Raw genomic sequence first — 15060 nt, 5'->3', positions numbered from 1 at the left:
AACTTATTCTTATTGATTCTCCTTTGTAGGTGTCTTTTCTTTTATCCCTGGCTGCTTTTAAAATTTTCTCTTTATCTTTGGTTTTGGTAAGTTTGATGATAATATGCCTTGGTGATTTTCTTTTTGGGTCAATCTTATATGGGGTTTGAGGAGCATCTTGGATAGATATCATTTCGTCTTTCATGATGCCAGGGAAGTTTTCTACCAACAGATCTTCCACTATTCTCTCTGTATTTTCTCTTATCCCTCCGTGTTCTGGAACTCCAATCCCACGCAAGTTATTCTTCTTGACAGAGTCCCACATGATTCTTAGGGTTTCTTCATTTTTTAAGATTCTTTTATCTGATTTTTCTTCAACTATATTGGTGTCAATTGCCTTATCCTCCATCTCCCCCACTCTGCATTCCAATTCCTCGATTCTGCTCCTCTGACTTCGTATCGAGTTGTCTAATTCTGTAATTTTACTGTTAATCTTTTGGATTTCTGAGTGCTGTCTCTCTATGGATTCTTGCAGCTTATTAATTTTTCCACTAAGTCCTTGAATAATCTTTTTGATTTCTTCAACTGCTTTGTCAGTGTGTTCCTTGGCTTTTTCTGTAGATTGCCTAATTTCATTTCTGAGGTCATCCCTGATGTCTTGAAGCATTGTGAAGATTAGTTTTTTATATTCTGCATCTGGTAATTCCAGGATTGTATCTTCATTTGGGAAAGATTTTGATTCTTTTATTTGGGGAGTTGTAGAAGCGATCATGGTCTGCTTCTTTATGTGATTTGATATCGACTGCTGTCTCTGAGCCATCTGTAAGATATTGTAATGATTGGTTTTATATTTGCTCACTGAGTCTTATTTTGTTGTGTTTCATTTCAATATACCCAGATGGGCTACTAGATTGCTCTGTCTTGATTGTTGTAGCCTTTGAATTACTTATGTCCTAATACCAGCTGGTTTGGGCTGTTACCAGATATATAAGCCTAAGAGTCCGTTCACTATTCTTGAATAGAATTAGCTTAGGTGTTCTGATTTTTTGTCACCAAGTGTGTGGTGTAGACTGTTACCTATTAGAACAGTAGTGGTGATTGTTGTGTGCACCAGATTCTAGTAGCGGCAGGGGGTCACACTTCAAAGAGGGCAGGATGCTGACAGCCTTCTCCCACGTGCCAGTGCGGTAGGTGTGTCTCTATTCCTAAAGGACTTTGGTGGGTGGTCTCTGCAGCTGTACCTTAGGCACCCAATGCTTGTACCTCTAAAGATTGGTAGGCATCAGTCTCCTCAGACCCATTTGGCAGGTGACTAGGTGGTTTGGGTGGAGCTTCAGCCCTCAGTTCCCAGCTGTGGATCAGTGAGGGCTCTGTTTAATAGGTAGAGATATCAGACCTAGAAAACAATTACAGTCAGATCTCTATCAGAATTTCCTTTGCATTATAATAGCCACCTTGTTCCCTGTAGGGATGAAAGCCAAAGACTATGGATCTCATATACTTGGCTGGAGCGGCTTCTGTATTTTTATTCCAGTTTAGGGAAGTCGGGGAAGAATTTTTCATCCCTGGGTTGTTAGTAGCTGCTTCTCTCAGGCCAGGAGAATGGGTTAGGAAAAAAAACCTAAAAAACCCCACAGAGCACTTCACTCCCTGGCCAAGGATATTCCCATGTTAATGAAGCCACCTGGGGCAGGGAGGGGAGGGATCAGATAGATAGGAGAGAGTAGCACCCAGCAATATAGACAAAGTTACTTATCTTGCTTGGTGATGACTGTTTTATCTGAGATTCCCAAGGGGCTTGTAGCCTGTGTGTGCTGGCTGGGTCGAGATTGCCCCCAAGGGTCAGGCCTGCGTCCCATGCTTGTTCCATCTCAGAAGCTATGGTCAGCTCCTCCTCTCCTAGTCCAAAGCCCAGCGCCGAGGTTTTCTGGCTGGGACGCTGCACTCCAGGCTCCAGAACCAGTTGCTAATTCCTGGTGATTTCTCCTCCTGTCAGCTGCGTCGTTGTGCTGCCTGCATGCACTAGCTAGGTTCCCCCGAGGTTACTTCAGGGGGCTAGGGCTGTGTCCCGTGCTTGCGCTGTCTCAGGAAGCCATGCTCAGCTCCTCTGTGCTTGGTCCAAAGCCCGGCACCAATGTTTTCTGACTGGGACGCTGGCTCCAGGCTCCAAAAACAGTCGCTGCTTCCCAGTGGTTGCTCGTTCTCTTGTGAGCCATGTCAGTGTGCTGCCTGCTTGTGCTGGCCGAGTCTCTACTGAGGTTACTCTGGGGGTTTAAGGGTTAGGGCTGTGTCCTGTGCTTCTCCCGTCTCAGTAAGCGGCAACCAGCCCCACCACTCTGTACCAGGGAACCGCGAGGGCTCAAGGCTGTGGCACAGAACGCCAAGCTTCAACGCTTCAAATGACAGGTTGACTCTCTTGTTAGAGGCAAATGTGGCAGGTGACTTTAAGTTGAAGTCAGTGCTGATTTGTCATTCTGAAAATCCTAGGGCCCTTAAGAATTATGCTAAATCTATTCTGTCTGGTCTCATTGAATGGGACAACAAAGACTGGATGACATCACATCTGTTTACAAGATGATTTACTGACTATTTTAAGCCCACTGTTGAGATCTACTGCTCAGAAAAAAGATTCCTTTCAAAATATTACTAATTTTCACTGTACCTGGTCACCCAAGAGCTCTGATGGAAATGTACAAGAAGATTAATGTTGTTTTTCTGCCTGTGAATGCAACAAATCCATTCTCCAATCCATGGACCAAGCAGTAATTTTGACTTCCAAGTCTTATTATTTAAGAAATACAGTCCTTGGAAACTCTATGGGGGAGTTCTACTCTGTCCTATAGGGTTGCTATGAGTCGGAATCGACTCGATGATGCTGGATTTTTGGGTTTTATAGCTGCCATAGGTAGTGATTCCTCTGATGAATGTGGGCAAAGTGAATTGAAAACCTTCTGGAAAGGATTTACCATTCTAGATGCCATCAAGAACATTTGTGATTCATGGGAGGAGGTCAAAATATTAACATTAACAGGAATTTGGAAGAAGTTGATTCCAACCCTCATGAATGACTTAGAGGGGTTCAAGACTTGAGTGGAGGGAGTAACTGCAAATGTGGAATTATAAGTGGAGCTTGAAGATGTGACTGAATTGCTGCAATCTTAAGATAATTGGTTAACAGAGAAGGAGTTGTAAAGAGGGCTTGCCGGAAGCGTCTGTCTATTCTGCCGCCTTGGTTCCACCTCCCACTCACTGGCTTTTAAGACCTCGGACGCTACTCACCAAATTAGAAGGTAGAACATGTTCTTTATAAACTATATTCTGTCAATTGAGCTAGACATCCCCTGAGATCATGGTCCCCACAGCCCTCAGCCCAGCAATTTGGTCCCTTAGGGAGTTTGGATGTGTCTGTGGAGCTATATGACCTTGCCTTGTACAGGTTGTGCTGGCTTCCCCAGTATTATGTACTGTCTTACCCTTCACCAATGTTTCCACTTATCTATTGTCTATTAAGTGTTTTTCTATCCCCACCCTTCCCGTCTCTCCTAACTATCAAAGATTGTTTCTTTTCATATGTGAACCTTTCATGAGTATTTACAGTAGTGGTCTCATACAATATTTGTCCTCTTTTCATTGACTTATTTCACTCAGCATAATGCCCTCCAGATTCATCCACGTTATGAGATGCCTCACAGATTCATTGTTGTTCCTTATCATTGCATAATACTCCATCGTGTGTATGTACCACAGTTTGTTTATCCATTCATCTGTTGTGGGCATCTAGGTTTTTTCCATCATTTTGCTGTTGTGAACTATGCTGCAATGAACATGGGAGTGAAGATGTCTATCGGTGTGACGACTATTATTTCTCTAGGATATATTCCTAGGAGTGGGATTGCTGGATAGAACATTTTCTTTATAAACTTTGTTATGCCAATAGAGCTAGATGTCCCCTGAGACCATGGTCCCAGCCCTTAGCCCAGTAACGTGGTCCCTCAGGGCATTTAGATGTCCCGTAGGATTCATTTTGGACTACTAACTGCCAAAATTATTGGAGAATAAATATGAGTTGCTTTAAGCCACTAAGTTTGTGGTAATTTGTTACACTGGTAAAAGGGAACTAATACAGTAAAATATAAAACTAACTCTGAAATTTTGAAATCAAGCCACACAACTCAACTCAGCAAGCCCCACTATGAAAAGCTACTTAGAAAACCAAACGTCCACTGATGGCCATATAATTTAATTCAATAGAGTGTCTCAAAGCACCTTCAAAGATACCCAGGATCAAAGGCAATGATGCTGAGGGCTTCTGAAAGATCCTTTGGAAAACCTTGTGGAAGGAAGGGCAGGAGACTTTTCAAAACAGACTTTTTATTTTCAAACTCAGAAGCAGGATTCTTTCATGGAGGTAGTCTTCTTCAAAGAAGAATGTATTGCTTTTAAAAGGTTATCCTGGCAAAAATGATTGACATTGAATGATTTTAATTTTGAGATGTCTGTCACCGTGAAGAAAAAATATGACTCTGAAGCGTCAAGCTTCTAATTTTTTGTAAGGATACGGAGGAGGGTGAGGATAGAAGGTTAAGAAGTGGGCTTAGGTAGTGTTTGTATTGATTCCTTTACCCTGCTTAGAAAGGTTTGAAATGAGCACTAGTGCTAATCAGCAATATTTCTGCGGTGTGCATATCCCCTGATGCCAGCCACAAGGGCCAACTTTAAACTCAAACTTTTTAGTGTGTCTTGGGTTTTGTCATTATCATGTGGTACATGTAAATAAAATGGGATATTTTAGTGAGTAAGAAACTTTCCAAAATGAGAACCAATTTGCCACATGTTGCCTTGGCCCTGGTATTTGGAGACAGTGTAACCCATTCTTAACCCACAAGACTGTTCCATAACAATCCAGGAGGTGGGAGCACCCTCTGGACCTACCACACCAAATCCTGGAAAATTCTGGAGGCAGCATTGGATATATTTCAAGCTCTGCTCATTTTTCCCAAAACGCCACTGTTCATTCACAAGCTCTGCATGTGAGCTATCCAAGAAGATGCTCTGAAAGTTTATTTCCTGAGAAGAAAAACTTGCAGGTATTCAGTCATTATTTACCAAACATTAGGGATACAGAAAACTAATATGACACAATGCCTTCCCTTGAGGATCCCACTTGTTATTGGTTGCCGCCAAGTTGATTCCAACTCATAGTGAGCCATGCGTTTTAGAGTAGAGCTGCTCCATAAGGTTTTCTTAGCTGTGATCTTTATGGAAGCAGATCACCAGGCTTTTTCCTCTGTGGGTTCAAACCGTCAACCTTTAGGTTAACAGCCCAGGGCAAACTGTTTGTACCACTCAAGGGCCTTGGAGAATTCCACTTAGCCTAGCACAAAAAGCCTTCTATTTCTATGTCTGTCTCAAAATGTACCTAAATAATTGGGAACGGGAAAAACCATATGTGCTTTATGATATATTCCATAGCAGAAAGTCAGCATGACATAGTACAATACATCTGAAAAATGTCCAAATACTCCAAGAAAGAAGAAAATGAGTGCATGCTTCTGAAGGAATGAGAATATAGACCAGAACATCCTTCCACATGACTTAGTTTTCTTTGAAAACTTATGTAGGAAACACCGAATTTTGAATTCTACACCACAAAATATCTACTGTGTTTGTGAATATGTAAGATATTTTTTCAACAACTATTCCAATAAAATGTGTTTTATAGGAAAATAAAGGCCATGTTGATCTTACAGCTTCTTGTGCCTCAAAGCCCATCACTACATATCTCAAGGGAATATATTTTGGAATTTTTTCTTTATCAGTTTGTATAGAGCTTTCTCATTCTTTTTAGTGGCTGTACAGTATTCCATTGTTTCATTATATTGTAATGTGTTTATCCAATCCCCTATTAATAAAAAATTCAGCTGTATTACATATTAAAATCATCAAAATCTCACCATCTAATTTGGCAACACCTTTCATTTAATATGCATGTTCTCTGACCCAATCATTTCAATTCTAGGAATCAGTCTTTCAGAAAAATCTATAAAACTGTGAAAATATCTACTTTTGAAGACATTTATTGCAGAATTTTTGTTATTAGAAAGAACTGGAGATAACTCAAAAAGGTGTTACTATGGGAATACATAATAGTATACCTTCCTATTATGGAATTTTGGGGAGCTGTCAAATAAATGAGTGATCTGTATGGGCCAACATGAAAGATGTACATAAGATATTGCTGAGTGAAAAAAGTGAATCACAGTACAACATGTGCATATGTCATTATATATAAAAAAAAAAACTAAAACAACTCATACACACAGAGCACTAAAAGCATGCATATTGTTGTTAGTGGCCATCGAGTCCATTCTGAATCATGGCGACCCATGTGTTACAGAGTAGAACTGCTCTATAGAATTTTATTAGCTGTAATCTTAACTGAAGCAGATCATCAGGCCTTTTCTTCTGTAGTAACCCTAGGTGTATCTGAACCTCCAACCTTTAAGTTATCAGTCAAGTGCAAACCACTTGTACTACCTAGGGACCTTAAAAGCATACATACCAGTGTTAATAATATTTATACCTAGGCAGGGAGAGTGTGATGGAATACAAGTGTATAATTTTTTTACTTTATATAGCATGTAATATTTTTGTAAAAAAATAATTCCAGTAAACATTTTTCAAATACTACCATGATGTCCAACACTCTTCCAGGAAGACTTTTTGAGACCTAAGCAAGTTTATTTATTTACATACAATGAAGGCTCTGTCCCCTGCTCAGCAAATGGTAGGTAACATAATTCCCTTTCCTTGCCCACACCAACTATGTATCCCATCATAATTTGGCCTCAAATCCTACATTTCCAAGGCTGGCCCTTGTGGCAAATGAATGGTTCTATCAGAAATTTGGGAAATAAAAGGCAAAATCTCACCTGTTATTTTCATCCAGTTTACACATTTTAAATGACTTCGATGGCTCCATCTCATCATCACCTGAAGTCTTGTGTTTCATTGGCAGTTTTGTTACACAGAGCATGGTCTTCCTGTAGTCCACCTGCACTAATTTTGAAGCTGAGACCTCTCTTATTGCTTTGTGCATGCTGTCTTGGCAACCTAGACAGAGGAGAAAGATAGGCATTGCTTCACACTTGCATATTTCTATTTAATGGCGCAAGAGTTTCTTGCCTTTTATCTGAGACTAGTTACCTTGGATCTGGAAGACTTGTTCCCAGTTCATAGCTTGCAGACATCTCAGGACTTCCTCTAACTTGTCAGGATCTTTGGTGAAGATGTGATAGGTATTGGTATAGTGATCCAGGTCATTCTTCATCTCCTGATGTAACAAATGTCAATCATATCTATATAGCACCACAATTTACAGAATGTTCTTGCATATGTCTACAGTGCTAGAGATTAGATTATTTGATACTCTCTAGTTTTCTGACAGAGGGGCAGGATATTGTCTTGGAGTCCCTTGAAGAATAAATCACTGTTGATGTACTGAAGGTATGATGGGCTACTGAGGTCAGCTTCCCTCGGGAGAAGTAGCTCCATTGTCTGGGATAGAAGATGTACTAGAGATGGTGCATGTCAAGGGTCTAAAAGAGAGGGTTCCTGAGGTATAGGGAGAAGTATGGGGAACAAGGTTTCGGACTGTGAAGAAATGATGCCTGAGCTAATTCTGACCTAGCACTCTAGGGCTGATTGCCAGCACCCTAGGGCCGGTATGGCGATTGGATCTTGGTGTGCATGTGACTATGGAGGAATATGGAAAGAGTCATCACGCCAGAGCTCATGGCAGCACCTGGAGTAGGGGGCCCAATTTACCACCACATTCCTGCCTGACCCTCCAGGCCAGCCAGGCACCACTCTGGCTGACACTTGCCCTGGTTGGACCATTGCAGGAGGATCTATGCTTCAATTCCCCCTAATTCCTATGTAAATAGGGAAGTGGGGGATAAGATGGCCATACTGTAGCTGAAATGGGATTCACTACTTAGATGCCCCAAATCTGGAAGATGGGGAAGACATTCCTGTTAAATATACATGATCTATCTATTGTTTAAGGATCCCCAGTGGCAGAGTGGTTATGCACTCGGCTGCTAACTGAAAGTTCAGAGATTCAAATCCACCAGCCACTCCACGGAGATGGTAACGGGCTTGGTTTTGGTTTTGACTATTTAACAATTCTCTGACATAGGTAATTTTTGTCAGCTTCACTTTTTCATTTTGTAAGTAAGAAAACAGTTTTCCCAAGGTCACACAACTAGTCTCTGGCAAATTTGTGTGTCAAACCCAACACTGAGTTCAGTATGATTGGATTATGCCCACGGAGTGGCAAGGAGAGAAAAACAGGTCCTAAATATTTACAGACATAGGCATCTGTGTTGATGTATATGCCTATGATCAGAATTTTAACTGGGAAAAAATCGTCCAGATGTGATTAACGAATCCTAGATTACTGGCTATTTGATCTGCTCCCATGCTTTATCTCACTGTTCTGTTCCCCCGTCCCAGAAGTTCCCTAAGAATTCTTTCCCAAACCCATATGTAGCAGTAGTTCCATGGTTCCTCTTCCAAGCCCTCAACTTCCATTTCTTCATTCTCACACAGAGAATACCCTGAGAGTGACTGGCCTGGGGCTCAGTAGCTCTTGCTCCCACCTGTTTCTTAGGCCACGTAATGACACTCTGATAATCTGGCCAGGCATCCAACCAGCACCTCCATGTTTATTTTTAATGTTAAAAATGGCACTGTATACTAGAAAAGCAACAGAACAAAACAGGAGAGGATGAAGTTTTTCTTCAAGATAGGATTTTAGGCGTGGCATGCGGTCAAGTAGGGAAGAAAAAAAATAGGAAATTCATACCCTTTAGACCTCAGAGTTCCCCCCTTCCCTTCCCCCAGGTATAGGCAACCACTAATCTACTTTCTGTCTCTATGGATTTTCCTGTTCTGGGTATTTCATATAAAATGAACTATATTAAAAAAAAAATTAAAAAATAGTTTGGAGGACTTGACCAGGATAGAGCCTGTAGTGCCAGGATGACTCACTGGATGACTCATTGGAAGACAGGCTGCAAGAGGTCCCAATAAGAACTCACAAAAACTCAAGTCAATAGCTGGATCCTTAGGAACTAACTCCCCTGACATGAACTTATCTGCTTTTTCATTCATACCAACATTTATGGATATCTATTTTTTTTATTATGTAACAGGAAAGCCTGGTGGTGTAGTGGTTAAGTGCTACAGCTACAAACTAAAAGGTCGGCAGTTTGAATCCACCAGATGCTCCTTGGAAACTCTATGGGGCAGTTCTACTCTGTCCTATAGGGTCACTATGAGTTGGAATCGACTCAACGGCACCGGGTTTAGTTTTTGGTTTTGGTATTGTGTATCAGGTTTGTGTTAAGTACAGAGAAAGGTGAATATGATATGATCACTGCCTTCAAGTTAAGTCTAGAAGGATAGAGAGACACAGGGTCCAATCATAATGGTAGGTGTCTCCTGGTAGAAGTATGCACACAGGAAATGTACCACCTGTCTAGGAAATGGCGTGGGGACTTAGAGTGGAAATAATATTTGAACAGGATCTTTATGGATAGAGACTTTTCCTGGCCAAAAAAGAGAGAAAGAGAGGAAACCAAATCAAAAAAAAAAAAAAAAAAAACCACTGCTGTCGAGTCAATTCCAACTCACAGGGACACTATAAGACAGAGTAAAACTGCCTCATAGGGTTTCCAAGCCTATAAACTTTGTAGAAGCAGACTGCCACATCTTTTCCACTTGGAGAGATTGGATAGGTTCAAACCACTGACCTCTTGTTAGCAGCCGAGCACTTAACCACTGCTCCACCAGAGCTCCTTTCCTGCCTCCACGCCCATCCTAAAATCTTTCTCTCCCATCTCAGTGGAAGAGATATTTTTCTTGTCCAAAATTAATCCCAATCTCTTCACTTTAAGTTATAGTTGAAGATTAAATGAGTGAACAAACATAAAGCATTTGAAACAGCTCCTGGCACTGGTAACATAACAATGTAAAAAATTAACGATTGTCCTATAAGCCATCAAACTGGCTTGGAAATTCCTGTATTTGTGGGTTTTTAGAAAATATGACTATTCCTACATAATGCTTGGAAGTATCATAAAAGAGGCCAGTTATGTGTAATAAATATCCATTATATAATTATATAGGCAGAGATTTGTGTGTATAATACTGGAAGAAAGGATTTATTTACATACTGCTTGTTTCAGAAAGACTTTCAAGTTGGTATATACACACATACATACACATGGATAACCAATTCACCTATCTTTGTATTACCAATTTGGGTTTATATATTTTCTTGACTTTATAACATGTACTATCATAGTTTCTTAGTGTGCTATAACAGAAATAACACAAGTGGGTGGCTTTAATGAACAGAAATTTATTATCTCATAGTTTAGGAGACTAGAAGTCTGAATTCAGAGCACTGGCTCTAGGCAGAAGGCTTTCTCTCTCCATCAGCTTGGAAGGGGGTCCTTGTCCTTTTCAGTTTCTATTCCTCAGTTTCTTGGTAGTCTTTGTGTGGTGTGTATCTTCCCTCCACTTGTGCTTTCTTTTTTTTTTTTTTTAACCAAACCAAACCCATTGCCACCAAGTTGATTGTGACGTATAGTGACCCTACGGAACAGGATAGAACTATCCATAGGGTTTCTTTCAAGGCTATAATCTTTACGGAAGCAGACTACCACATCTTTTTCCCAAGGAGCGGCTCATGTCTTTGACCTAGCGACCTTTTGGTTAGCAGCTGAACACTTAACCACTATTCCACCGGGGATCCTTACATTTTTACAAACCAAAAAACAAAAGAAACCAAACCCACTGTCATTGAGTCGATTCCGACTCATAGCAACCCTGTCTTTATAGATATCTATTGTTTCCTTGGAATGAGCTTCTAGAAGTGCAATTGTTGATTAAAAAGATTTGCTCCATTTTTCAGGTTGCTAAGATATAGTTCCAGTTCCTAGGTTTTGCTAATTTATACTTGGGTGGTATCAGTACTAATTATCGTGAGTAAATTTTCCTTTCTATAATTTTGTTCCTTAGGAAAAAGGAACTGTGCACAATATGGTCTTTAGGATCTTTTCCAGATGATCTCATTCTTTCACGATGGCTGAAAACGATACTGATGCTAGGGCAGCATTAGAGCAAGTGTTTCAGTGCCTGTGGGCCTCTAGTTTCCCCAATGTCTAGGGCCTCCAGGCAGTCCATGCACTCTTCTTCATCTGCAGCTGGCCGGGTTTGAATCAAATGGGCTTGAGGAGTTTCATTTCACCAGATGTGTCATGGTCCTTCTTACTGTGTAACTGTAGAGAGATCACTAAGGGGCCTTGAGGTCTAGATGCAGCTCTGTCCCTGTCCCTCCCAGGGCACAACTGCTCTAGGCTTTAGTTTCTCACTTGCAAAGAGGTTTGGGCTAGATAATGTCTGAAGCCTTTCAACTCTCACTATGTGTGGTGTCCTAGGTGACTTCTCCTTCTTTCTCTTCCTGGATCCTTGTCTTATGCCTCCAAGTACTTCTGTTTGTGTATTTGTTTCCTTAGATCATCTTCCAGAGGGAAGGGAGCTGAAGTGCCACACAAGATGCTTGTGATTTGTGAACCCCAGAAGCTGCAGATTCTGTATGAATCCCTGGAAAAGAGTATCCCTGAGTCCCTAAAGGTGAGAAAATAGGGGCAGCTAGGTAGATTGGTCTGAGGAGTGGGCGTGATCATGATAGGTTCAGGGCTCAGAATCTTTCTAGACAGATAGAAAAACAAGTTTAAAGTCAGATCCCTTTGGCAAGGATGATCTTAATATGCATATCCAATCAGCCACCTACTTTGCTTCATTTTTGGCCTCTTAACCATATTTTGAATTCATCCCACTGCTACCTCTGGTGAACATCCTTATTCCCTACAAGCCATTGCAATACATCCCTGTCTCCAAACTTACCAGATCACTTGCTGCTTGGTGACCACAATCATCTCTCTGACACAATTATGGTCATATCATTTCCATGCTTTAAAATTTCTAGTAGCAGTCCATGCCCGAGGCATAAAGTCCATACTCCTAAATTGGATATACAGGGCTTTATCCAAAAATGCTCCAACTTCACCTACTTCATCCCCCAACATTCCCCTGCCTCATACCACATGGTATAAACACTGAACCCCTCACAATTCAGGGCTTGGTTTTGGTATTTGGTGGATATAGGTCTATGTGCATGGGTGTATGGGTGAGTACTCAGGGTTAGGAAAAGGAGCAGGAAGTGGACAGGTTATTTTTGAATATGTATTTCCTTGAAGAAATAGAATGATAAGTGGCCTTTTGGAGGTGAATGAAGGGGAAGAAGTGTGCTGGAAAGATGCCAAGAAAAAAGAAGTGGAGTCCTGTAGAAAATGGTAGGGTTTTAATGATTTCTGATGTTAGTGAAGGAAAAAAACTTGTTGCCATCAAGTCAATTCGGACTCATAGCGACCCTTATAGGACAGAGTAGAACTGCCCCATGGTGTTTCCAAGTAGCAGCTGATGGATTCGAACTGCCAACCTTTCAGTTAGTAGCCATAGCTCTTAACCACTGCACCACCAGTTTCCGGTGAAGAAAGAGTTGACTCGGATTACATAAAGGGATTGCCGGGCATTGCTTAGGGTAACATGCAGATTAAAAACCAACATTTTGGTGTGGTATTCATCCACTTGTATGAGTTCAGCAGCCTGAGAGTAGAAGCAGAAAAGACAAATTGAAATGATTTTTCCAGGCTAAAAAACTCAAGCCAAACCCATTCCCATTGTTGCTGTTGACTTGATTCCAACTCAAAGTGACCCTATAGGACAGAATAGAACTGCTCCATGATTTTCCAAAAAGCAGCTGGTGAATTCGAGTGGCTGGAGGATTCAAACTGCTGACCTTTCGGTTAGTAGCCAAACTTCTTCAGCACTGTGCCACTAAGCCTCCTTTTCTAGGCTAGAGCAGCAACAAAGATAAGGGGCAAAATAAATAAGTATATAGGAATGGGAGCCTTTAAACTGACACTGTGGGGTCAAGGAAAGAGAGGGAAGGAAGTGAAACAAATCAGGGACCAGTTGGATGCAGGAGAGAGTGAGAGATGAAAGTGCTTCATGAGGTCAAAGAATAGCAATGGTAATAAACAAGGGAAATGCTTTTAGTAACGAGGAGACTGCAGTCAGAAATTAGATTGCTAGGAGTTAGGATTTCAGAGTTGGCTCCATTCTGAATGTTTGGTTATTGGCTTCAACTCCAAGTCAACAGAGTAGGAGCAGGTAAAGAACTGGAGATTTCAGATCTCACAGGATGTGGCAGGAAAGTCTGTGAGCCAGCTGCCAGAGGCATCAATGAATGGGGAGGAATCTGGCAGAGAGTAAGAGGAAAGGGTAAATCAAGGCATAGTATGGCACTCAAAGAAGGCAGGAATTTTCTATGCATGTGGACAAGTAAAAACTTTAGAAACATGGACTAGGGGCCAAAAGAATGTTGATTCTTTTCTGTACTCACAGTGTTACAATGGACTTCCAGATGGTGGCAGAGAAAGGTACACGCAATATATTCTTAAAATATTTACAGTTCAAGGAAACATTTAGATATCTTACCAGTTTAAGATGATACACACTGGCTTCATTGGTTCCTAAAGCGCTTTCTGGTTCCAAACCAAAAAAACCAAACCCATTGCTGTTGAGTCGATTCCAACTCATAGCGAACTGCTCCCTAGGGTTTCCAAGGAGCAGCTGGTGGATTTTTTGGTTAGCAGCCGTAGCTCTTAACCACTGCAACACCAGGGCTCCCTGCTTCCAGAGACCTACAATTTTATAAGGAATTTTTTCTCAACCTTGGGACTTTGGTGAGTGCTCTTTCCAAGGGCATTCAAGGAAAAACTAAAACAAAAAACTGTGAATTAACAAATACAAATTATTTTGAACCAGGGTCCTAATTAATTGAAAGGCTGAGTAAACAACAAAGCTTTAGTTTTAAAGCAATTCTGTTTACCTGAAGTTTCTTTGTAGACCTGTATACACACCACCTTCTACAGAAGCTGAAGGTGGCAATCAGGGCCTTCTGTAGCCAGCACCTTAGGCTTATTCACGTGGAACTTGAACTGATTCAGGTTGTAGTTCTTTAGCATAAAGATCCAAGAAGCTATGGGTTCCTATTGAATAGACTGAACATTCTGCCCATTGGCATGCTTTGTCGCCAAGAGAAAAACTGGGAATGTATTCCGTATTGGGCAGTTTCTGCGATTATAAGAAATCTCCCATCAAAAGCTTCTGTTTTATACATTAGCATCATTTAGCTGATTGGTTAATCCAAAAGAAGCAAGGCTATGGAGTTGACAGAAACGGCTCAGCCATGGCACTGTTTAAACAATATCCTTACAGCAAACAAGATTCTTGGGGAATTTGAGGTCACTGCAAAATGCTTTGCCTAACATCATCAAAAATGTACAAATTAGGAGACAGCAAGAATGCCTTGGGGCAGTCTGGAAAGCATGAGAACTGTGCTTCAGACCCCTGGCTCTCTGTGTTGTCTGAAGTGCAGGGGCCAAATGGATAGGGAGTGTTTGTAAATGTAAGAAGGGAAAACAGCTCTCGAACTAAAGTTGGCAGGAACTGGGAGAGGAAAAGAGGTAAAAATGGTTTCTCAAAGTGTGTTCCTCACACCATCTACTTCAAGATTAATTGGGCTTGCTCATTAAAAATATGGGAACTTTCCAGATCACTCCTATCAGGGTCTCCCAGAGTGCCTGCGAATCTGTATTTTGTAAAAAGCTACCTAAAAAGAGTTTGATCTACATTGACGTTTTGAAGACATTGAGATAGAGAAAAGGGAAAATGAAGGTTATCAAATTTTTACCCACTTTCTGAAAGTTTATAAAAAGAGAAATGGTGACTCTGGGTGGCACAAATAATTTGTGCTTTACTACTAACACAAAGGCACCTGAGAAGAGAAGCCTGGCCATCTGCTTCTGTAAGGTCACAGGCTTGAAAACACCATGGGGCAGTTCTACTCTGCACATAAGGGGTTGCCATGAGTTGGAATCA

The 15060-nt window shown here is 41.1% G+C and overlaps 1 pseudogene; it reads right to left on the bottom strand.

Annotated features, from left to right (window-relative positions):
• Positions 1-4639: 4639 nt before the first annotated feature.
• Positions 4640-11990, bottom strand: LOC126080606 (glycine N-acyltransferase-like protein 2; annotated as a pseudogene).
• Between the last annotated feature and the right edge of the window lie 3070 nt (positions 11991-15060).

The sequence above is a fragment of the Elephas maximus genome, chromosome 7, assembly GCF_024166365.1.
Source record: "Elephas maximus indicus isolate mEleMax1 chromosome 7, mEleMax1 primary haplotype, whole genome shotgun sequence".
Classification (NCBI taxonomy): domain Eukaryota; kingdom Metazoa; phylum Chordata; class Mammalia; order Proboscidea; family Elephantidae; genus Elephas; species Elephas maximus.
The sequence above is the reverse complement of the archived record's forward strand: the minus strand, read 5'-3'. Positions and strand labels throughout refer to the sequence as shown.